Source organism: Pan troglodytes, chromosome X (assembly GCF_028858775.2).
Source record: "Pan troglodytes isolate AG18354 chromosome X, NHGRI_mPanTro3-v2.0_pri, whole genome shotgun sequence".
Classification (NCBI taxonomy): domain Eukaryota; kingdom Metazoa; phylum Chordata; class Mammalia; order Primates; family Hominidae; genus Pan; species Pan troglodytes.
Window position 1 is genome coordinate 34,418,412 of NC_072421.2, and position 24,570 is coordinate 34,442,981.

At 34.9% G+C, this 24,570-nt stretch overlaps 1 long non-coding RNA gene across 2 annotated transcripts in view; it reads left to right on the forward strand.

Moving 5' to 3' along the window:
* The window catches only part of LOC134809371 (uncharacterized), a 190,851-nt gene that overhangs the window by 99,161 nt on the left and 67,120 nt on the right, over window positions 1-24,570 (forward strand). Inside the window, exon 2 of one of the 2 annotated variants that reach the window (XR_010154911.1) lies at window positions 23,211-23,311. The exons of the other annotated variant lie outside the window; for it this stretch is intronic. This is a non-coding gene — a long non-coding RNA (uncharacterized LOC134809371). The remainder of the gene's footprint in view (window positions 1-23,210; window positions 23,312-24,570) is intronic. 2 annotated transcript variants of the gene reach the window in all.

Genomic DNA, 24,570 nt, shown 5'->3' on the forward strand with positions numbered 1-24,570 from the left:
ATAAGCCAATGGCTATTTGCTGCATGGTGACAGTTTAGTTTCTGTTTCCCTGAAGTCGGAGATTTAAACGCAAAGAATTTACTTGGGTGGGGCAGGGAACACCAGCAGAGGCATTGATGTGTAAGACAGGGAAGGCAAGGCAGCTGATAATGAGTATGTTCTTAAGCCAGTTACCACAATGGACAACCAAATATTAATCTTGCAAGCAAATCCTGTAAAACTTTTCAAAAATGCATGCTTTCACATTATCCCAGCTATGGGATGCTGGAACTGTGATGTTCATACCTGCACACCAACCAGTCATTTGTTAAGGGCCGTCCTTGGGAGTTAGGAGTGGGTTGGGGAGGTGATAAGGGGGATTGTTTTCTAGGCACTTCTGGGCAAAATGGTCTCTGGCAGTACTACTCAAGACATTATCTGTTAACAGAACATGTTTACCAATTATGGGAATAGCTTTCCAAATTGCCAGTGCATATAAAGTGGTGAATAGATTGCAAGGAATCATCTAATAATAGATTAATGGGGCTTGAGAACAAGATGGTGAATTGGGCATGCATTTCTTACCTCCTATTGCATTGAATTTTCAAGACATGGGGAAAAAGAGCCTTGCAAGGGAAAAAGTCATTAAAGCAGTGGAAAGTAAGAAATGGTACCACCAGTAGTCTAGAAATGTTGAGAGACTTCTAACAAGAGGAAAGTAGGTAGAATGGCATTGACAAAGAAAATTAGATCCCAAAATATGCAGAGAGGCTTCTTATAGGTAAGAATGGTTCTGTGGAAGCTCTAAGCGTGGGGTCACTTCATGAAGAAATGGAAGAGAGTCTTGAAGTGTATATCAGGGTGATTAATTAGAAAACTTTGGAGCAGCAAAGTTTTTTTTTTTTTTTCCTCTCCACCTCTTTTATTTGTGTTGAATACTTGGCAGAAGGCCATGAGTATTAGTCCTGAGGCTGAGAATGAACAGCAGAGCTCGTATTGCCTTTAGACACCCAGAAGAGGCGGGGAATCTCTGACAGTCAGAGGACAACCGTATCAGGAACATGTTCCCTTTCCCTTCGCTCTGCCAGAGCAGACCATGGTAAACAGATTAGGCAGGAGATGGAGACAGAGGTGCTCAAAACAATTCTGAGCACACCAACATGAACTATCAAATATCTGAGGGAAATAAATATCATAGAAAGCAAAATGCTAAAATTAAGCAACAGGAGATTTAACACTCCCCTCCTTCACCAAATGAGGGGGAGGGGAGACACTTAATATGGTGTGGCTGAAGAGTAGAATGTTCTCTGATAATTGGTGAATTACCAAGTAATATTGAACCAAATAATTCTTTACCAAAGCAAGTGAAATGGGTACATGCTGGAACATAAGAGGGAAAACCGAACCTTGGTGAAAAGAGATCCAGATATACTATTGTTATTCTAGGTAGATTTCCAGAGAGAGAGGTTAAAATAAATGTAAAGAGGAAAAGTAACTAAATCATGGAAGAAAATTTCCCAGACTTACTGCTGACCACCGGCAAGTTGGATGGCAAAAAGGATAAATGTTAACTATCCACACATAGACACATAGTGATGAAATGTTAGAACAGTGACGATAAACATAAAAACCTTTAAATGGTTTCATACAGAAAAATGAAACAAAAACAAAGCAAAAACATGCAGAGTCTCCACAAAAGAGAATGAGTCATATCACTGTCACACTTATTATCTACAACATCAGGTAAAAAACGTGGAGCAGGAATACTTGATATTAAATAATAGCATCAAGAAAAGCTCATCAACATTAAATACAACTGATTTGTTAGGAAAGAGAAGTAAAATTCATCAAATGCCTAATGGATTAAAACTTTTGTAATATGATTTTATCTCACCTAGAGGTAGATAAGGCATAGAGATACTAATTACTCAAAGCAAGACAGAAGTTATGAGTAGATGTATGATACAAACTCATGTCTTTTAGATGCTATGAGCTCTTGTCCTATCCATTGCTATATTCTTTGTATTTCTTTTTATTATTATTCAAAAAATATTTGTGGTTACATAGTACGTGTATGTATTTATGAGGTACATGACATGTTTTGGTACAGGCATGCAATGTGAAATATGCACACCATGGAAAATGGGGTATCCATCCCCTCAAGCATTTCTCCTTTCTGTTAAAAGCAATCTAATTACATTCTTTGTTATTTAAAAATATACAATTAAGTTATTATTGACTTATTGCTACCCTATTGTGCTATCAAATAGTAGGCCTTATTCATTCTTTCTATTTTTTTGTTTTTGTATCCATGAACCAAACCTACCCCCATCTCCCACCCAGCCTCCACTACCCTTCCCAGCCTCTGGTAACCATCCTTCTACTCTCTGTGTCCATGAGTTCAATTGATTTGATTTTTAGATCCCACAAATAAGTGAGAACATGAGATGTTTGTTTTTCTATGCCTGACTTATTTCACTTAATGTAATGATCTCCAGTTCTATCCATATTGTAGCAAAAGACTGGATCTCATTCTTTTTATGACTGAATAGTACTCCACATTTTCTTTATGCGTTCATCTGTTGATAGACACTTAGGTTGCTTTGGAATTTTAGCTATTGTAAACAGTGCAGCAACAAGCATAGGAGTGCAGATATCTCTTCAATATACTGATTTTCTTTTTCGGGGGTATATACCCAGCAGTGGGATTGCTGGATTTTATGGTAGCTCAATGTTTAGTTTTTGGAGGAACCTCCAAACTGTTCTCCATAGTGATTGTACTAATTTACATTCCCACTAACGGTGTACCAGGGTTCCCTTTTCTCCACATTCTCACCAGCATTTGTTATTGCTTGTCTTTTGGAAGCCATTTTAACTAGGGTGAGATGATATCTCATTGCAGTTTTGATTTGCATTTCCCTAATGATCAGTGATGCTGAGCACCTTTTCCTATGCTTGTTTGCCATTTGTATGTCTTCTTTTGAGAAAGGTTTATTCAAATTTTTGCCCATTTTTAATCAGATTAGTAGATTTTTTTTCCTATAGAGTTGTTTGAGGTCCCTATATATATTGGCTATTAATCCTTTGGCAGAGAGGTAGTTTGAAAATATTTTCTCCCATTCTGTGAATTGTCTTTTCACTTTTTTGATTGTATCCTTTGCTGTGAAGAAGCTTTTTAACTTGATGTGATCCCATTTGTCCATGTTTGCTTTGGTTGCCTGTGCTTATGGGGTATTGCTCAAGAAGTCTTTGCCTAGACCAATGTCCTGGAGATTTTACCCAAAGTTTTCTTGTAATAGTTTCATAGTTTGAGGTCTTAAAATTAAGTCTTTAATCCATTTTGGTTTCATTTTTGTATATGTCAAGAGATAGGGGTCTAGTTTCACTCTTTTGCATATGGATATCCAGTTTTCCTAGCACCATTTATTGAAGAGACTGTCTTTTCCCTAGTGTATGTTGTTAGCAGCTTTGTCAAAAATGAGTTCAGCCAGGGGCGGTGGCTCATGCCTGTAATCCCAGCGCTTTGGGAGGCCGAGGCAGGCAGATCACGAGGTCGGGCGTTCGAGACCAGCCTGGCCAACGTGGTGAAACCTCGTCTCTAATAAAAATACAAAAAATTAGCCGGGCGTGGTGGCAGATGCCTGTAATCCTAGCTACTCGGGAGGCTGAGGCAGGAGAATCACTTTAACCCGGGAGGCAGAAGTTACAGTGAGCCGAGACCATGCCACTGCATTCCAGCCTGGACAACAGAGCAAGGCTCTGTCCCCCCCAAAAAAAAAAAAAAAAAAAGAGTTCCCTGTAGGTGGGTGAATTTGTTTCTGAGTTCTGTATTCTGCTCCATGGGTCTATGTGTATGTTTTTATGTCAGTACAATGCTATTTTGGTTACTAGAGCTCTGTTATATAATTTGGAGTCATGTAATGTGATTTCTTCAATTTTATTCTTTTTGCTTAGGATAACTTTGGCTATTCTGGGTCTTCTATGATTCCATATAAATTGTAGGATTGTTTTTCTTTATTTATGTGAAGAATGTCATTGGTATATTGATAGAGATTGCATTGAATCTGTAGATTACCTTGTACAGTATGGACATTTTAACTATATTCACTCTTGCGATCCATGAACATGAAATATCTTTCCATATTTTTGGTTTCCTCTTCAATTTTCTACATCAGTGTTTTATAGTTTTAATATAGAAATCTTTCATTTCTTTGGCTAATTCCTAGATATTTATGTGTGGCTATTATAAATGGGACTACTTTTTAAATTTCTTTTTCACATTGTTCAGTGTTGGCATATATAAATGATACTGATTTTTGTATATTGGTTTTGTATCCTGCAACTTTACTGAATTAGTTTGTCAGATCTAATAATTTTCTTGTGGAGCCTTTAGGTTTTTCCAAATATAAGATCATATCACTAGCAAATAGAGATAATTTCAATTCTTCCCTTATAATTTGAATGCCCCTTATTTATTTCTCTTGTCTGATTGCTTTAGCTAGGATTTACAGTAGTATGTTGAATAACAGCTGTGACAGTGGGCATCCTTGTTGTGTTCCAGATCACGAAGAAAGGCTTTCATTTTTTCTCTATTGAGTATGACACTAGCTGTGAGTCTGTTTTATATGGATTTTATTATGTGGGTGTTCGTTCTTTCTAGTCCCAATTTTTTTGTGGGTTTTTATCGTGAAGGGATGTTGGATTTTATCAAATGCTTTTTCAGCATCCCTTGAAATAATCATATGGTTTTTATCTTTCATTCTGTTAATATGATGTATCACACTGTTTGATTTGCATATGTTGAAATATACTTGCATCACAGGGATAAATCCCAGTTGGTGATGATGAATGATCTTTCCAATATAGTTTTGAATTTGGTTTGCTAGTATTTTGTTGAGGATTTTGCATTAATATTCATGAAAAGTATTGGCCTGTAATTTTTTTCTCCTCCTCTGTTTTTTGGAATAATTTGAGTAGAATTGATATTAGGAGTTCTTTAAATGTTTGGTAGAATGAATCATTGAAGCCATCAGGTCCTGACCTTTTCTTTACTGGGAAACTTTGTATTACAGCTTCAATTTCATTACTTGTTATTGGTCTGTTCAGGTTTTGGATTTCTTCCTAATTAAATATTGGTAGGTTGTACGTATCTAGGAATTTGTCAATCTATTCTATATTTTCCAATTTATTTGCATATACTTGCTCATAGGGGCCACTAATGATCCTCTGAATTTCTGCAGTATCAGTTGTAATGTCTCCTTTTTCATATCTGATTTTATTTGGATTTTCTTTGTTTTTTCTTAGTCTGGCTAAAGTTTTACCAATTTTGTTTAGCTTTTCAAAAAACCAATTTTTTTCATTGATATTTTGTATTTTTTAAAATTTCACTTTCATTTATTTCTGCTCTGAGCTTCATTATTTTATTTTTCTTTTACTAATTTGGGGTTTGGTTTGCTCTTGCTTTTCTAATTCTTTAAGATTTTTAGTTAGACTGTTTATTTGTATTTTTTCCTCCTTTTTGATGTAGACACTTAAAGCTATAAACTTGCCTCTTAGTACTTCTTTTGCTGTATCCCGTAGGTTTTGGAGTGTTGTGTTTCCGTTATAATTTGTTTCAAGAAAATTTGCAATTTCCTTATTAATTTCTCCACTGACCCACTGGTCATTCAAGAGCATATTTTTTAATTTCAGTGTTTTTGTATAGTTTCCAAAATTCCTCTTGTTCTTAATTTCTAGTTTTCTTCCATTGTGGTTAGAGAAGATGCTTAATATTATTTCCATTTTTCTGAATGTTTTTAAGACTTGTTTTGTGACCTAACATATGGTCGATCCTTGAGAATGATCCATGTGCTTAGGAAAAGATTTTGTATTCTGCAGCTCTTGGATGAAATATCCTGTAAATATCAATTAGATTAATTTCGTCTGTAGCGCAGATGAAGTCTGATTTTTTTTATTGATTTTCTGTCTGGAAGATCTGTCCAATGCTGAAAGTGATATGTTGAAGTCTCCAACTATTATTGTGTCACGGTCTATCTCTCTCTCTTTAGCTCTAATAATATTTCCTTTGCATAGCAATCAAGCAAGACCCCCATCTCAAAAAAAAAAAAAAAAAAGAAAAAGAAAGAGAAAGAAAAGAAAAGAAAAGAAAGCAACAGCAGCCATGAGGATATTTGGAAGAAAATTTGACACATGAGTGCTGTTGGTAATAACTTTGTAAAAATTACACAAGCCGTGGAGCATGTTGTTACGACAATTCCAGACTGAAATATGAGCGTAAGACAACATAGTTATATCAACTGTGACAAGCTTCCAATTTCCTGTTATTACATTGAATTTCACGTGCTTGCATTAACATCAGAAATACAGTATAATATATATTAGATACACACATACACAGATAGTTTTACCACCCCCCTCCTAAAAAAAAGGAGAAATGGAAAGGCATTTCTATATAAACAATAAAATAACAAAAGCAACATAATAAACCAAAGTACTTGTAAAGCCACAACATAAGCAAGGATTGATGTCCCCCAATACACAGGACTGATATGGTTCTGTAAAGTTGCAGCTGATGCTAATAGCATGGCTTGGAAGCAGTCATAATCCAGAATGCATACAAAGGCATAAGAAATTCTCATTCTGAAAGTGAGTGCTTAACCCAGAAACATAGGAAGCACAATGCCATTGGTAGAAACACTCCAGTAAGTGTTAACACTCATACTGGCACACTAGGAATACTAGAGTACTCTATACTGACTTAAATACATTTAATATCCTCAATAAACAAAGGGATCAAGTTCATTGTATTGGTTATTAGTTAGAAATTACGAAAAAAAAATGAACCAGGGAACAATAAGTAGACATTTATGAAGAATAACTATTGTGGTATTTTGAAAAAAAATGTGTTGAAATACAGTAAAAATATCAACACAAGTTTTTTGCTGAATAAACACAGCCAAAAAATAAGTTAGTAGGCAGAAAGGTCAGGTGTAGCAGTATTCTGAAACAGATTTTAAAATATATATAAAAAAGGGAAGCCATGAAAGAGAAGACTGGAAAAATATATAGATCACCTTAATTTTTTAACTAAGATTTCTGAATGAAAGGGTTGAAAATTGATGGGTCCAAAATAATTGAAAAAATCATAAATAAAAATTTTCCAGAATTGAAAGTACGTATGGATCCTGATATTGGAATAACTCTTTTGGTATATAGCAGGGCAAATGAAAAAATGAAACTTGTCCAGAATCTTGTAGTTTCAATTTTGAGTCACAGATAAGAAGAAATTTCTAGAAGTTAACCACAGTACACTTTCAAATTCCCCTAGAGAGTGGTTAAAAATTCTCAACAAATGTGTCAATATTTTCTAAGTATGAAATTTTGGGCGATTAATATACATGATGGCTGGTGTTGGTGCTCTTACTTTTTTCTGTTTCTTTCAGAGTAGAAAGTAATGTTTAACTACATTAATCCTATTTAAGATTTCTTTTCAATCATTATTTAAAACTGCTATAGCAATTAAAGGATGTTTTACTGTTTGGTATTATGTCATAGATTTGAAAATTATTGCTGTAAAATATCATCAGTATTTTAATGAATGGAGAGCATCGTCTATGTGTATTCTGAATTCTTAGTCTTGCTGCCCACATGTATTAAATTGTATGAGCTATTGAGAAGAGAAGAATCTCATAAGTAAACAGGAAAACCAGGATAATATTCCTATAAGCACTCTGATACTATTTTTCTCCTTGCTACAAAATGTCTTTTTCTACTTTTTAAAGTGATTCATATTTATTTTTTATGAAATTATCTATCTTTGAATCTATATAGTCTATCAATATATTTGAATATACAAAATCATCTCTGTGGCTACTGTTTTATATAATATCCCTCATTTTAATTCATATATTTTAAGTTATCTATGATTTAAAACAACTAATATTGGCATTGAATTTCAAAATCTACAGATTTTAGTGTCAGTTTAATGGAATATGCAAGCAGAGGTCAACGGCATGATCTTTTTATAAATATATATTTAAATAAACTATTATGTACGCATATTTTACATAAGATTATATTCTCTGAAGTTCATGTGACAGCTTTCAAATGTAGCTAACATGAATTGTCTTTAGATGAAATTACATCTTCTTTGTAAGCTATCTGTTCCCTTTACCATGTATTTAACTACTAAGCATGGAGTAAAGGGGAAAAGATACGAGTCAGTGTCTAAGTCAAGGATATAAAATAAAATACCTCCTATCTCTGAAAAGCTTAGACTGCAAAATTTGTTGAGCAAATATGCATAGTGATTTAACAGTTTAACTTTTCTTCCCTCATATCAGAACATTCAGCTAATGTATTTACTATGAGAATTTCTACTGTTTTTATGAGTGGAAGATTGAGGTTAGGTTGAGGTACAAAATAAACTACCTAACAAAAAAATCCGCAAGCAAACAAAGAATTGTACTTATCTACTGCTTAAACTTTGGGAGGAAAAGAGATGTTATGTACCACAGTTAAAAATATATTTCTGTATATAGCCATGCCCAAGGGCAGTAACGATGTCTTATTTAAATTATTACCCCTGATGCCTACAACATATAATTTTGCTACACAGTTGAGTAAGCTGCCTATATAAACTAAGGTTTAAAGGAAAGTTCACAGATACTTAATAGAATTGATAGTTAAAGTACAAATAAGACTTTATATGCCTGGTTATTTTGTAATGTATCTACTCTAGAGTATTGGAATAAAAAACATGAAGGACATTGGCCTGCACTCTTCAAAACTATCAAGGTCATGAAGACAGACCTCTTCCTGATTAAAGGAGACTTAATAGATACAACACCTAAATGCATATGATTTGGATCCTAAACAAGGAAAACAAAAAGATTTTTTGTTGTTGTTATTCTTTTTTTTTTTTTTTTTTTTTTTTTGAGATGGAGTCTCGCTCTGTCGCCCAGGCTGGAGTGCAGTGGCGCGATCTTGGCTCACTGCAAGCTCCGCCTCCGGGGTTCACGCCATTCTCCTGCCTCAGCCTCCCGAGTAGCTGGGACTACAGGCGCCCACCACCACGCCCAGCTAATTTTCTGCATTTTTAGTAGAGACAAGGTTTCACTGTGTTAGCCAGGATGGTCTCCATCTCCTGACCTTGTGATCTGCCTGCCTTGGCCTCCCAAAGTGCTGGGATTACAGGCATGAGCCACCATGCCCGGCGTGTTGTTGTTATTCTTTTGCAATAATGGACATGAAATTAATTGGTGAAATCTGAAAAAGTTTTTAGATCTAAATAATAATAGTGTATCAAAGTTAATTTCCTGATTTTGATAATGTCCTATGACAAGCTTGTCCAACCTGCCACCCTCCAGCCACATGCAGCTCAGGATGACTTTGAATGCGGCCCAACACAAATTTTTAAATTTTCTTAAAACCTTATGAGTTTTTTTTTTTTTTTGAGACTCGTCAGCTATCATTAGTGTTAGTGTATTTTATATGTGGCCCAAGACAATTCTTCTTCCAGTGTGGCCCAGGGAAGCCAAAAGATTGGACACCCCTGTTATGGCTAAGTGAAAGAATTTCCTTGGTTTTTTTTAAAAAAGGAAGTACTGCAACATTTAGAAATACAAAGGCATCATGTCTGCAACGTGAGAGTACACAGGAGAAGACGTAGTAACAGATTAACATTTGAAGAATCTAGGTGAATATTATACAAGAATCCTTTGCTCTATAATTGCAGCAGTTATGTAAATTTGAATTTTTTAAAGGTGATGAATTAAGATACAGACTAAAAGCACACTTCCAAAATGGCAATAACTTATAGGTGAGTTCAGTGAATTGGCAGGGAAGGGAACAATAGAAAGACAGCTTGGAAGATTTTCAATAGCAGCTGTCCATTTAGTAGAACAAATCAGCAGTTCCTGCTTTTTTCTCAATGCTGTGGCATTGTTTTCACTGGGGCTTTAAAGGGAAGTGGCTGCATGCCAGTTTCTGTGTTCTCATCCAGCTGTTCAGACACTAAAATGACTTAAGTAACAAAGGCTGAAGTTTGAGAAGCCATGCAGTTTGCCTCCAAGACAAGTGAACATGTTAACAGAATATTTACAAATTTATTTAAAATGGCAATCATTGGTCCTGAGAGATAGGGAAGAAAGCGTTCTTATTTAACTAAGAAAATGATCAGTAGGTGAAATATCCAAGAGGTGTTTCTTAATACATCTCTATTCTGCTCCTATTTTATCCTGTTATACTGCAGTTCCCTGAATTCTCAAACTCAGAATTTGACAAAGTAGAAAAAAATTAAGTGAATTTACTTGATGTTTTGAAAACAAAACACAAACAGCTTTGCCTAGTACATGTATAAAGTTATTACATAGTCGCTATAGATTGACTTTCCACCTTTCAAAATAATAGACAACAAAAATGAATCTGAATTTGTAAAGCACATTTAACCTCCTCAAGCTCTTGAAATAAAGTTATTCATTAGCAATATCTCAATGATTAAATTCAGGATAACATGGGATTTTTTGAAAAAGTGTGAAAGCAAATAGAAGCATTTAATAGCTGGTTTACTATTTTGTGTTCTGTGGAAGATTATGTTTCAATTTAATAAATAATGAAAAAGAACATTTCCTTCCTATTTTTAAGTAAAAATATGAGTTATATTTGAGCATGGTTGTGGTGCACTTCTTTTGGAGACTTAGTTATTTAACTTGTAAATATCCAGGAAATCTGAAAAACTAAAATAAATCAAATATTTTCATTATAAGTAGCATACCATTTGAATATTTAAAGTATGCTACAAAAATAACACGTAAGGTGTACACTTCTTGTTAAGAAGATTAAAAAAATCAATGCTTATAGTCTTCCAACTCACTCATCATGGGGCTTCATTATTTGAATTTATTCAAAGAGTAAACAAGCAAAACCTCTCAAATCTCATTCTGCATAAATCTGATAATGGTTCTGACCAATTAAAACTTAGGTGACCAAAATACATCATCTGTACTTTATTACGTGGAGCACTTCACAGAATAATTATTTGAAGGATAAATAAAAGTTAACTACTCTCCATTTTCAAAGCTAGCAAAAACCAGTTCCATTGTATGTTTTCAATTAAGCAACACAATTTACCAGAACCCAAGGATTTTTATAAGCAGTTTATCTACCCCTAATAATGGACTAGACAGTAAAGTAACTTGATCTCTGCCTTTTGTTTTTTTTCTTGGCCAAGGAGGTGATGGTAAGTAACTCTATTTGCAGTGGTGTGAGAGCCCTCTTTTTTCTACTGTAATGCAGTGATTTTTGACTTCACATTATTCCTACATGATACCTTCCATGCTATTCTAATGTCTATATATAATTTTCTGTAAACTACTTTATCATAGACTGTATCATATGAGGCATTTACGAATTATTTCAAGCTTCAATTCTATGGACGGTCACTTCTAATGGAAAATCCACAGTCCAGGATGGTCTATCTGGTGTTTTATAAAAAAATTCACACTCCAGAGGTGGCTACCACAAGCCCCTGTGCTATCTGTATCTCCACCAGTACCAAGCATTTTGCTGAATTTCATCCTAAATGTCAAAAGGAGTTTTAATCAATTAAATTAAAAATTTTATAATTGGCATGATTACTTTCATTGGTGAAATTACAATTTTTCTTATTATTTAGTTTGGTTATAATATTTTTAAGATATCTCCACTGTTAAAATGAATAAGATATAATAATGTAGGAAGGATCATACAAATAATGTGATTCAGTAATTCTACTACTGGGTATATATCCAAAGGATTTGAAGTCAGGATCTTAAAGAGATCCCCGCTACCCTATGTATAATGCAGCATTATTCATAATAGCCAAGATATAGAATCAACCTAAGTGTCTGTGTATATATGAATGCATAAAGAAAATGTGGTGTATTTACATAAAGTAATACTATTTACTTTAAAAAAGATGGAAATCCTGTCATTTGCAACAACGTATATTAACCTGGAGACATTATGCTAAGTTATATAAGCCAGACACAGAAAAACAAATACTGTATGATCTTATATATGGAATCTAAAAATGTTGAATTCATAGAAGGAAACAATAGAGTGGTGATTACCAGACCTGGGACTTGGGGAGATTGGAGAGAGATATTGGTCAAAGGATACAAAATTTTAGTTAGATAGTAGGAAGTTCAAGAGACCCATGGTACAGCATGGTGACTATAATTAATAACAATATACTGTATGCTGGAAAATTGCTAAGATATTTGGTGTTCTCACCACAAAAACGAAGGATAAGTATGTGAGGTAGTGGATATATTAATTAGTTTCATTTAGTCATTCCACAATGTATACATATGACAAAACATATTGTACACCATAAATATATGCGATTTTTGTCAAGTTATCATTAGCAAAAGAAAGCCCTGTATATGTTTAGCATAAGGCATGTTCAGAAAACAACTGAAAAGTCTCCAAACTTTCACCTCAGGCTGAGGCCTAGGCTCATTGCAATCCTGGATATGTGTTAAGGAAGAGCACCAGCACAGGGACAATCTGCAAATACTGGGAGGGTAATATTGTTTGTTGTTGTTGGTGGTGGTGGTGGGGTGTGTGTGTGTGTGTGTGTGTATTTTGTTGTCATTTTTATAAACTTATATTCAAGAAAATCTCTGTCAAAACTCTAGATGAACAGAGACTTCGGTGATGACTTATGACAAGGAACACATGGATGTCCTTATGACAGGAACACTGGTCACTGAAATAGTTGAGTATTATAGCCTTCAACAATAATAACATCAAAACAATAAACCCTGGAAAGGAGGGGAATTTGATTCCACAGTTATCACATTATAATACTTAAGTGCCAATTTTCAACAAGAAAATAACAAAGCATACAAAGAAAATGAAAAACATGACCCATACAAAGAAACAAAATGAATTAACAGAAACCATCTCTGAGTAAGCACAGAAATTGGACTTATTAGACAAAGACTTTTAAAATGTCTTAAATATATTCAAAGTCTTAAAGGAAAACATGGACAAACATGTAATGAAACTTAGGAGAATAACGTATGAACAATATGAGATTAGCAATTAGAAGATAGAAATTTTTAAAAAATAAGCAAACAAATTGTAGAACTGAAAAGCTCAATAGCTACGATGAAAAAACACTAGAGGCACTCAAAAGTAGATGTGAGTAGAAATAAGACAGAATCAGCAAACTTGAAGATAGGTTAATTGAAATTATGCAGTCTGTAGAGTGAAATGAAAAAAGAAATGAAGAAAAGTGTACAAAGGCTAAGGAACCTGTGGAACACTATCAAGTGGACCAACATATGCATTATGAAATTCTAAAAAAGGGTAAAAGAGGAAGATATAAAGGGGCAGAAAGAATATTTGAAGAAATCATAGTCAAAAACTTTCCAAATTTGTTGATAGATCTAGCTTCATAGTCAAAACCCAAACTTCACTGAGAATTAAAACTTTTCCCCTTTTCTGCTTGTATCAGTCTCAAAAAAAAAAAAAAGCCACATTGCAATATATGTCCCTTTATCCTTTTTGTTCATTCCTTTCTTTTTTTAAGCTACACAGAGCACTTCTTTTCCCTTAACTCACAGGATATATTTGCTGAACCTTTTAGGTTTAGGCTCACAAATAGAAGGGATTAAAAGGGAAAGGGCATATGTTTTCTAGTTTGGCTTTTGGCAGATATACTAAGTTGGCATATTTTCTCATAGGGTGTTTTAATTAATGTGAACTTGTGAGAGATTCCCCTGCTGGGAATCTTCAATTGAAATTCCTACAAGGTGAACTTTTTTTTTTCTTCAATAAGCTTTTTACTACTCCAGCCATAAATTTTGAGCATTCAGCAGTCCACCCCTTTATATATTTTTAATTGAATTATTTGGGAGTTTTATTGCCATTGAGTTATTTGTGTTCATTATATATTCTGTATATTAACCCATTGTCAAATGCATAGTTTGCAAATACTATCTTTTATTTTTGTACATTATCTCTTCACTTTGTTGATTGCTTGCTATGCTGTGCAGAACCTTTTTAGTTTGATGTAATCCTATTTGTCTGTTTTTGCTTTTGTTGCTGGTGTTATTGAGGTCTTATTGAAAAAATATCCTTCCCAGACCAATGTTGTGAAGCATTTCCTCTATGTTGTCTTCTAGTAGTTTTGTAGTTTTAGACCTTAAATTTCAGCATTTAGCTCACTTGAGTTGATTTCTGTATACGGTGAGAAATAAGGATCTAGTTTCATTCTCCTGCATGTGAATATTCAGCTTTACCAGGACCATTTATTGAAGAGACCCTTCTTTCACCAATGTGAGTTCTTGGTGCCTTTTTTAAAGAATCATTTAGATATAAATATGTTAATTTATTGCTGTGTTCTCCATTTCGTTCCATTCATCTATATGTCTGTTTTTATACCAGTGCCATACTATTATGGTACTATAGCTTTGTAGTATATTTTGAAGCTAGATGGTGTGATACCTCTAAGCTTTGTTCTTGCTTAAGATTGCTTTGGCTATTCAGGGTATTTTATGGTTCCACGCACATTTCAGGATTTTTTTTTAATTTCTGTGAGGAATGTCATAGTTATTTTCATAGGGATTGCATTAAATCTGTATATTGCTTTGGGTATTTGGACATTTTAACAATATTAGTTCTATTCCATGAACATGTAATATCTTTCTATTTATTTGTGTTCTCTTACATTTCTGTCATCAATGCTTTATACTTTTCATTGTAAAGATCTTTCACTTCCTTGGTTAAATTTATTACTAAGAATCCTATTTTTTGTAGCTATTGTAAATTGGATTCCTTTCTTGATTTTTTTCAGATAGTTTGCTATTGGCTTATACAAATGCTATTCATTTTTGTATGTTTATCTTCTATTCTGCAACTTACTGAGTTTATTAAGTCTAACAGTTGTTTTCTGTACAGTCTTTAGGATTTTCTATATATAAGATTATGCAAACTGCAAACAAGGCAATTCTACTTCTTGCTTTCCAATTTGAATTGTCTTTATTTATTTCTCATTCCTAAGTGCACTGGCTAGGACTTCCAGAGGCATGTTGAATAATAGTGATAAAAGCGGACATTTTGTCTTGTTCCATGTCTTAGAGAGAAAGCTTTCAAATTTTCCCTGTTTAGTGCAATGTTGGTTGTCTGTTGTTGTATATGACCTTCATTGTGTTGACATACATTCCTTTTATACCTAATTTGTTGAGAGTTTTTATCATGAAGGGATATGGAATTTAGTCAAATGCTTTTTCTGTGCCTATTGAAATAATCATAAGGTTCTTGTCTTTGATTATTGTAATGTGATGTATCATATTCGTTAATTTTCTTTAGTGGTTGTTGACCATTTTGACTTTTAATTATCATACTAGACATCTGAAAGATTGTATATCAGCATTAGAGTAATGAAGTATTCTGAATTTTACAATGAATTTACCCATAAAAGTGAGGTGTATACTTTCATATGTTTGCGTGATAGTAATTATTGTCCTTTTGCTTCCACTTTTGACATTCCATTTAGCATTTTTTGTAAGGCTTATTTAGTAGTGATGACTATTTTTCCTTCATTTCTGAAGGAAAGCTTTGTTGGGCATACCATGCTAGCCAGGCAATTTTTTTTTCCCAGTACCTTTAATATAGCATCCCATTCTTTCCTGGCCTGCAAGGTTTCTGCTGAGAAATCTGCTGATAGTCTAAGGGGAATTTTCTTATATGTGACTTGACACTTTACTCTTGCTGTTTTTTAGAATTTTTTCTTTGACTTTTGACAACATTATTATAATATGCCTTGGAGAGGGCTTCTTTGACTTGAATTTATTTCAAATCTTTTGAGCTTCATGAATCTGGATGTCCATATCTCTCCCAAATCTTGGGTAGTTTTTAGGTATTGTTTTGTTAAATAGTCTTTCTGTGCACTTCTTCATCTCTTCTCCCTTTAAACTCCAAAGATGCAAATATTTGATTGCTTAATAACGTTCCACACATCCTGTAGGCTTTATTTGCTCCTTTTGATTGTTTTTTTTTCTTTCTTGCTGACTGGCTTATTTGAAAAGACTTGTCTTCAAGTTCAGAAACTCATTATTTTGCTTGATACAGTCTGCTCTTGAAAGTCTCAATTGTATATTTTAGTTCATGCATTGAATTCTTTAGCTCTAGTATTCCTGTTTGTTTCTTTTTTGGTCATAGCTGTCTCTTTGTTGAATTTCTCTTTTGGATCCCAAACTGTTCATCTAATTTAGTTTGTCTGTCTGTATTATCTTTTATCGTAAATTTCCTTGGGTCATTATTTTGAATTCCTTTTTAGGAAACTCATAAATGTTTATTTTTGGAGGGTCAATTATAGGAAATGTATTGTGTTTCTTTAGTAGTGTCCTATTCGCTTTCTTTTTTATGTTTCCTGTATCACTGTGTTGATATCTGTGCATCTGATGGAACAGTAACCACTTCCAGTCTCATACAGTGTCTTTCATGGGGAAAGACTCACCTGCCCATGTGTTGTAGGGTGTTGGTTGAGCAGGGTATTTTGGATTTGCTTCTGGGTGAATGCCGTAATGTGGTCTCCATCCAGTTTCTTCAGCTATAGGCAACATCAGTGATGCCTGAGTGTGCCTCAGTGTGCCTCAGTGGTTCATGCTGTAACAGTGTTTGTGGCTGGTCTACCTACTCAGTTACTGCTCCTTGATATTGGGGCACTGGTATAGTCTGTGTTTTGGGGATATTTAGGGCTGGTCAACTTGTGACTTGGGCTTTGCTTCACTAGGGGCTGGACAGTGGGCTGGTCCATGCTGTGGGGTAGCATGGGGCTGGATATCTGATGGCTCTGCTCAGGAGTTGTTCCCCTTAAGGTAGGGTACGAAGCTGGTCCATATTCTGGAAAAACATGAAACTGGTTGACTGGCAGCTTGGATTGAGATCTGCTTTCCTGAAGGCAAAGTTCCAAGCTGATCCATGCTTAAAGGAAGTGCAAGGATGGCTGGCAAGCAGCTCAGCTCAGTTGCTGCTCCCCTGAGGGTGGAGTGATGGGGTCATGGTTGTTCCACTGGATGTAGATTTCAAGTAGGTTGGGTTGGGGTGCTATAGCCCCTGAAGTAAGGAAGGTACTGTACCTCCTAGGCAGCTTTTTCCTAGGAGTAGAAAGCTGTAACAGCTCAGCTGGGTAATGCTGCGCTATTGTGTGCAAGCATGGCGTAATGGAGGTGGAGCCTCAAAGATGGAAAGATGCAGTAGCTACTGGTCCCCAGAAAGGACATATTTTATTACTGACTCTGGTTTAGGGATGGCATCTTGCAGTAGGGGTTTGGGTAATGTGGGGAAAAGGGCATGATGTTAGCTCCTTTTCTGGAGCAATCCAGCTGTGTGAACTCCTGAAAGCTCCTAAAACTGGATGGAGAGCCTGAGAAAACTGCAAGATTCTCCAGCAGCGAAACCTACAGGTGTCTACGGCATTGATGAGGAATGCTGAGGGCCTTCTGTTTACTTTCTCCCGACATGGGAAAGTCCCTCCTGGTTCTGAGCTGATCCTAACTGGGGAGGTGGCATGGCAATGTCAAGATGTCTCACTCCTTTCTTTATGTGGCAATCTTGAGTGTCTGTGTTCCACAGAATTTCTGCCAGTCTCCTGCTGTACTTTAGCATTCTCATTCAAATACTCTTGTCAAACTATAGTTGTTTATTTGTTGTTTTTTTCCTTTTGTGTGGTGGGTGACAAGCACCAAGCACCGAGCACCTCTAGTCAGCCATCTTTCTGACATCACTCTCTTAATATCTCTTATTGTCTCATTTGAAATCTGTTTTGCCAATACATTTCCCATTACATGTCACCAGTAATTATACTTTGACAGATACCAATGCTGATTAAAGGCAAAGTAAAACTAAAGAAATATTTCATTACCTGAATGAAAAAAAAATCACACTCCTCTATGTTATGTCACAGTTAACTAAAACTAAATACTAATAGTCCTGAGTACTATAGTAGGTACATGAGCCAAATATTTTACTGTTTATACTATGGTTTGCATTAAATTTAAATGTTCTTTGAGTTCAGTATTTTTAAAAAGTAGAAATAAATTCATAGATCTCAAACCAGTGGTACAGCCTCAGCTAAGGCACACAGAATGTTTCTCCAGGTAATATGTCTCTAAGCATGAGCTATCAACAGCTTTTCTATTTGTATTGCAATTATAAGGAGCTTCTTGAATTGGAATTTTCAGAGAAGCCATGAAAATGTACTAGTTTAGAGACTCTATGAAAGGAAATAATTCTGATGTAATTTTTATATAATAATTTCTAATATGCATTGTACATTAGGTACAACATTTTCTTCTCTATTTTTATTTGACAAGAAGAAAATTAAAGGTCAGTATTTTTGATATTTTTCTTTTCTCTTTTTTTATCATTCTACAAAAGATGCTAAAGTTAGTCTATCAGTCTGAAGACCAATTGTATTTGAAGCTAACCTATATAGCAAGATTAATTTTTTCTGTCAGTGGTTTTCTGTCACTAAGCAAATGGTCCAAAATGAGCCACTTGACTAACTAACATTGACATGTAATTGTCTAGAAATCTAAATAGTATACTACTCGTATTCAAGAAAAAAATACATTTGGAGGATTCCTGTCACTTTTTTTTTTTTTTGATTCAGGGAAAGCACCCATGAAATTTAGATTTGGGGAAGGGCATAGGGGAACATAGTATAATTGCAGCCTACTTTTACTCACCAGTACTTCAAGAGTAACATTCTATCCCATTTTTACTAAACCATTATATGTTGAAATAAGATTCATTTCAGATGTCATTTTGCAAAATTCCTGTTAAGATTTAAGCACTGGAAAAAAATTTTTTAAACTAGTGCAATTACTTTCTTTTCAGCTACAGATTTTCTTGACATGACTAGCCACAACTGTCTAATATTTTTTATATTTTAATAAACACTGTATAAGAGGAAACACAAATTTTCTCCAATGAATGCCTATCAACACACATATAATAACTAATTTCCTTGACAGGCTTAACAACGGATAATGTATTACTATTTAGCAACCAATTCTAGTAGACAGATTTGAAAAACAAGCTGTTGTCTAGTTCTATTTCAATATATATACTCATTGCTAATTTAAATGTAGACAAAATCTTACTCAGTCCTCTCTATAAGTCAAGCTTTATCTTGCAGGCAAATGTAGTCAGATATGTAATTTGCTTGTCAGCTATTGCCATGTGTTCAGAAATGGAGTTATTTTTAACATTTTAAAACAAACTTAGATTCTTAACCCAATTAATATTATGTCTGAACCTAAAATTACCAAATTATGTTGGCCTCCATACCCATTCTGTGCACATACATACACAAACACACTCATAGATCATTTATATCTACTAAAGCATTTGTTTTTCATTTTGCTGTATATAGATAATTTCACAAAAAGTAAAGCAAAATCTTGAGAGTTTTAGGAAAGGCAGAGCCATCTACTGCCTTCACCTGCCATACACAAATATTAATTCAACTATGGTTTTGAGAATATAAACACTAGAAAAGCTGATATAATATAAAAAGTTTACAGCATGTCAACCACTGTGAACAAGACATTTAGGTCATTTTTAAACAGTTACTTATCCCCCCAATCATGTGAACAATACAGCTTCTGAATTAACCACCTAGCATTTTAGGAAAACCAGAAGGAGAACATCAGCCATCTTTTTATCTCCCTGTGGTAGGCAGGAAGAATAACCCTCCCCCTTAAAAAAAGTCTATGCCCAAATCAAGAAAACCTGTAAATATGTTGTCTTAATTGGCAAAAAGAAACTTTGAAGACATAATTAAAGTTAAGGAATTTGAGATGGGAAGTTATTCTTAATTATTCAAATGGGCCCAATAAAATCACATGAGTTCTTAATAGTGGAAGAGGAGGGTAGAATTGTTGATGTGGGTCAGAGAGACTGGGTGATGGAAGAAGAGGTAGAGGTGATTTGAAACGTGTGGAAGACTCCACTTACTGTTTCTGTCTTTGAAGATGAAGAAAGGAGGCAGTCTTAGTCTGTTCAGGCTGCTATAACAAAATACCATAAACTGAATTATTATAAACAATAGAAATTTATCACAGTTGTGGAGGCTAGGAAGTCCAAGATCAAAGTCCTAGCAAATTCAGTGTCTGGACTCACTGTCTGGCTCATAGATGGCACTTTGTTGAAGTGTCCTCACGTGTCAGAAGGGGCAAGGAGCTTCTTTGCGGCTCTTTTATAAGGGCACTAATCTCATTCATGATGCCTCTGCCCTTATGATCTAATCAGTTACCTCACAAGGGCCCTACCTCCTAACACCATCACCTTGAAGGTTAGGATTTCAATATGTAAATTTTGGGGAGACATAAACATTCAGACCATGGTATGGGCTATGTGCCAAGGAATGTGGACAGCCTCTAGAAGCTAAGAATGACCCTCAGCTGAAAACCACCAAGGGAAAGGAGCCCTCTCTTCTAAAACTGCCTGGAACTGAATTCTGCCAACAACCTGAATGAACAAGAAAATAGATTCTCCCTTAGTGACACCAGGAAGAAATGCAGCCCTGATGACACCTAGAGTTTAGCATAGTGCAACCAATGTCAGACTTTCAACCTACAGAGCTGAAAGATACATTTGTGCTGTTTTCAGTCTCTAAGTTTGTGGCAGCAATAGAAAATGAATACACTGTTCTTACAAATTTTGTCTGCATATTTTTATTGGAGTGGGTTTATTTTAAAACAAGATAGGACTTGTGAGTTTAAACTAAAGATTCTTAGAACATTCTGAAATGATATTTATTTTTATGAAATAATTTCTAGTTTAAACACATGAAATTGATTTTAGCTTGCATTCTAAGTCATCTGAGATTTGAAGGATGTTCCATGTCTTAGTCTTATTTATTGGGGCAACTTTGCAATTCCAAAAATTATAGATACAAAATGAACTCCTCTTGTTTCTGTGTCACTTTAACTAGAGGCTCTATGTGCAAGACAAAATACCAATCCTTCAGATTTATTTATTTATTTATTTATTTATTTATTTATTTATTTTTAGACGGAGTCTTGTTACATCGCCAGGCTGGAGTGCAGTGGCGTGATCTCGGCTCACTGCAACCTCTGCCTCCTGGGTTCAAGTGATCCTCCTGCCTCAGCTTCCCAAGTAGCTGGGATTACAGGCACGGGCCACCACGCCCAGCTAATTTTTGTATTTTTAGTAGAGACGGGATTTCACCATGTTGGCCAGGATGGTCTCGATCTCCTGACCTCATGATCTGCCCGCCTCGGCCTCCCAAAGTGCTGGGATTACAGACATGAGCCACCGTGCCCAGTCCATATTTATTTTTATACTCAAGCTTTCCCTTTACAAACTTTACCCAAATTACAGTGATAATGCCAGTTACTTTTTCATAAGAAACAGGGCATCTGCAACATTGATTATCAAGTGGTTCTGAAATTCCCACTGCCCACACTTTGTTCTCTCAAGACTTTGAGCATCATAAACTAACTATAATATACATTCATCATGAAGAAAAGATTTACTTTTTACCCTTAAAAAATCACAACCTGCCAGCTGGGCATAGTGGTTCATGCCTATAATCCTAGCACTTTGGGAGGCCAAGGTGGGCAGATCACCTGAGGTCAGGAGTTCAAGACCAGCCTGGCCAACATGGCGAAACCCCGTCTCTACTAAAAATACAAAAATTAGCCGGGCATAGTGATGCATGCCTGTAATCCTAGCTACCTGGGAGGCTGAGGCAGGAGAATCGCTGGAACCCAGGAGGCAGAGGCAGCAGTTAGCCGAGATCGTGCCACTGCACTCCAGCCTGGGTGACAGAGCAAGACTGTCTCAAAAAAAAAAAAAAAAAAAAAAAAAAAAAAAAAAAAAACACAAGCTACCATTTTCTTTGCCTGTTTCTGCCACAATGACTCAGTGTGCAAAGTAGTATGATTCACGGGAAGTCTGAACAATCTCTTTCTTTGTAGACTGCACACACACACACATATATATATACACACACACACATATTTACATATATGCATATGTGTGTGTATATATATATATACATATATATATACACACACATACATATAAAGGTTGAGCTCAAAAAAGAAAAAAAAAATGCCAGTTAGCCATTGTGTGTGCTTTACTCGATTGAGAACTTTTTCTTACTGAGAATGAGCTTTTTCCAACTTAAACCTATTTGTAGGTTTGTGCCAAGTGAAAACAACGAGTATGAGCATAATTTTTTATTTGAATTTTCCTATCACCTTTTAACTCACTTATACTGTTTATATTATATGAATTTTGTATCTGACCTCCTCATTTTGTTGGTAGTTGTATTCATTTGCCTTTCTCTCTGTCCCCAAAATCACCGAACTCATTGAATGACAAAGAAAATGTTCTCAGTAGAAATGCTTGTTGACTCCTTGTGCTCAAAGAGCTGGAATTTAAGGAAAATAGACCTTGAGTTAAAAGACAGCATTTCACGATGATTAAAAATGATAGAGACAGGTGTCAAACAAACTTAAAATACATATGCAATTAATTTGAGGTACAGTTAGTAGGGAACACTTGTTGAGAAATCTAAATTGGCAGGCCATCACTCTAAGCAGGAGAAATAACAAAAGAGGTGACTTGGGGAGATTCAGGAGACAACCCAGCCCTTTGTTAAGAACTGTCAGGGAATACAATTGAGTATGTATGGAGGGCAACAAGATGGAAAGTTATTCACAAGATATCTGAAAAGCAAAATTGGTGTTTCTGAACAGGAGAAGAATGAGAGCAAAGAGAACTAACATTTATTCAGCAATTACTATAAGCCAGGCACGGTGGTATTTGTGTGTGTTATCTGTTTAAATCCTACCATCAGTCCAGAAAATAATATTATCTCTATTTTTAGAAAAACAAACCAAGATTCATAGAAATTGAAGTCATATGAGCAGTTGATAGGGTTTAAACCTAGAACTGCCTGATCTCAGTGCGTCTGCACTTGTTCTATAATATTGAGAGATTAAATTCTCCTTCAACACTTTTGAGCTATAATTCTGCAGAATATCAATAAAGATATTTGAATTGTCCGTATGAAATCATTCAACACTGAAGTTCTTAATTCCTTAACAGTCCTTTTTAAAATCAGGTAACAAATTCTTAATTGTTTTTCAACTTCATGCCATCTCTATATATGAGTATTATTATTTGACTACTTTTAGGTCACATGGAATCTACACATGGAAGGACATAGGCATTGCATGCAGGTATCCGGAATCATTGATATTGGTCTTAAAATTTGGAAGTTTCCACTTTTGTTAAGGTATGTTTTCCTTAATGGTGGAGGTTTTCCAATTGGGTGTACCTCCAGATCTAATTCTTTCATGCAATCCTCATATGATAGGAAGTAATGAAATGAATATCATTAGGCATTTTCAAATTTGAATTGAAACATATTACAATATGTTTATATTAGAGACTGGACAAAATTATCATTAAGATTCTAAGGTTCTACTTATCATTACCATGGATGGGTTTTAAACTGCTAACTAGTTAAAGAACTGTAAATGAAAAAAGAAAAAACAACTTTGATCACTCCTAGCTATCAAATTACCAATTTAAAAATGTCTAAAAGTCATTACTGTTGAAACTATGATTGTTTAGAGTTTAGACAGTTGTATACACTCAAGCAGGGAGGATAAAAAGGGTCGCTATTCTAGAAATCGTTAGCCTATACTTTAAAAAAATTACAGCCATTGATACTGTGATACATTTTACCTGAAATCTGTTCATTTGTTTAAGTATAGACAACTTAATGTCTATATGTTAAGTAATGTCAGTGTTAAGTAATGTCTATACTTACAGAAATTAACAGATTTTAGGAAAAATTTATCAATTATATTGATTATAGCTTAACTTGTATTAATTTTTTAAGATACAGACACAGTGGCCAAAATAAAGAAAAGGTCGATACATTTTATCCACAAAATGGGAATAAAATTACTTTTTTTTTTTTTTTGAGATGGGGTCTCGCTCTGTCACCCAGGCTGGAGTGCAGTGGTGTGATCTCCACTCACTGCAACCTCCACCTCCTGGGTTCAGGTGATTCGTCTGCCTCGGCCTCCAGTAGCTAAGATTACAGGCGTGCACCACCACACCCAACTTAATTTTTGTAATTTTTAGTAGAGATGGGGTTTCACCATGTTGCCCAGGCTGGTCTCGAACTCCTGGCCTCAAGTGATTCACCCGACTTGGCCTCCCAAAGTGCTGGGTTTAAAGGCATGAGCCACAGTGCCTGGCCAATAACATTACATTTAAATCCAATTTAAAATGTTTCTATTCTTTAGCATGATTGCAATATAATATTAGATAAAATACATAATAAAGTTAATAAAATCTCCAAGAGAAATGACTGAGAAGAAATTGTTAAAAGTATTAACAATAATTCAGAAATCATGGGTTATGAGTGATTTTTAACTTTTGATTATAACTTTGGATTTCTCTATGATAATCAGATATTGCTTTTACCAAAGCAAAAAGTTTATTAATTGCCAATTGTACAAGCCAATTTGCCTGTATATT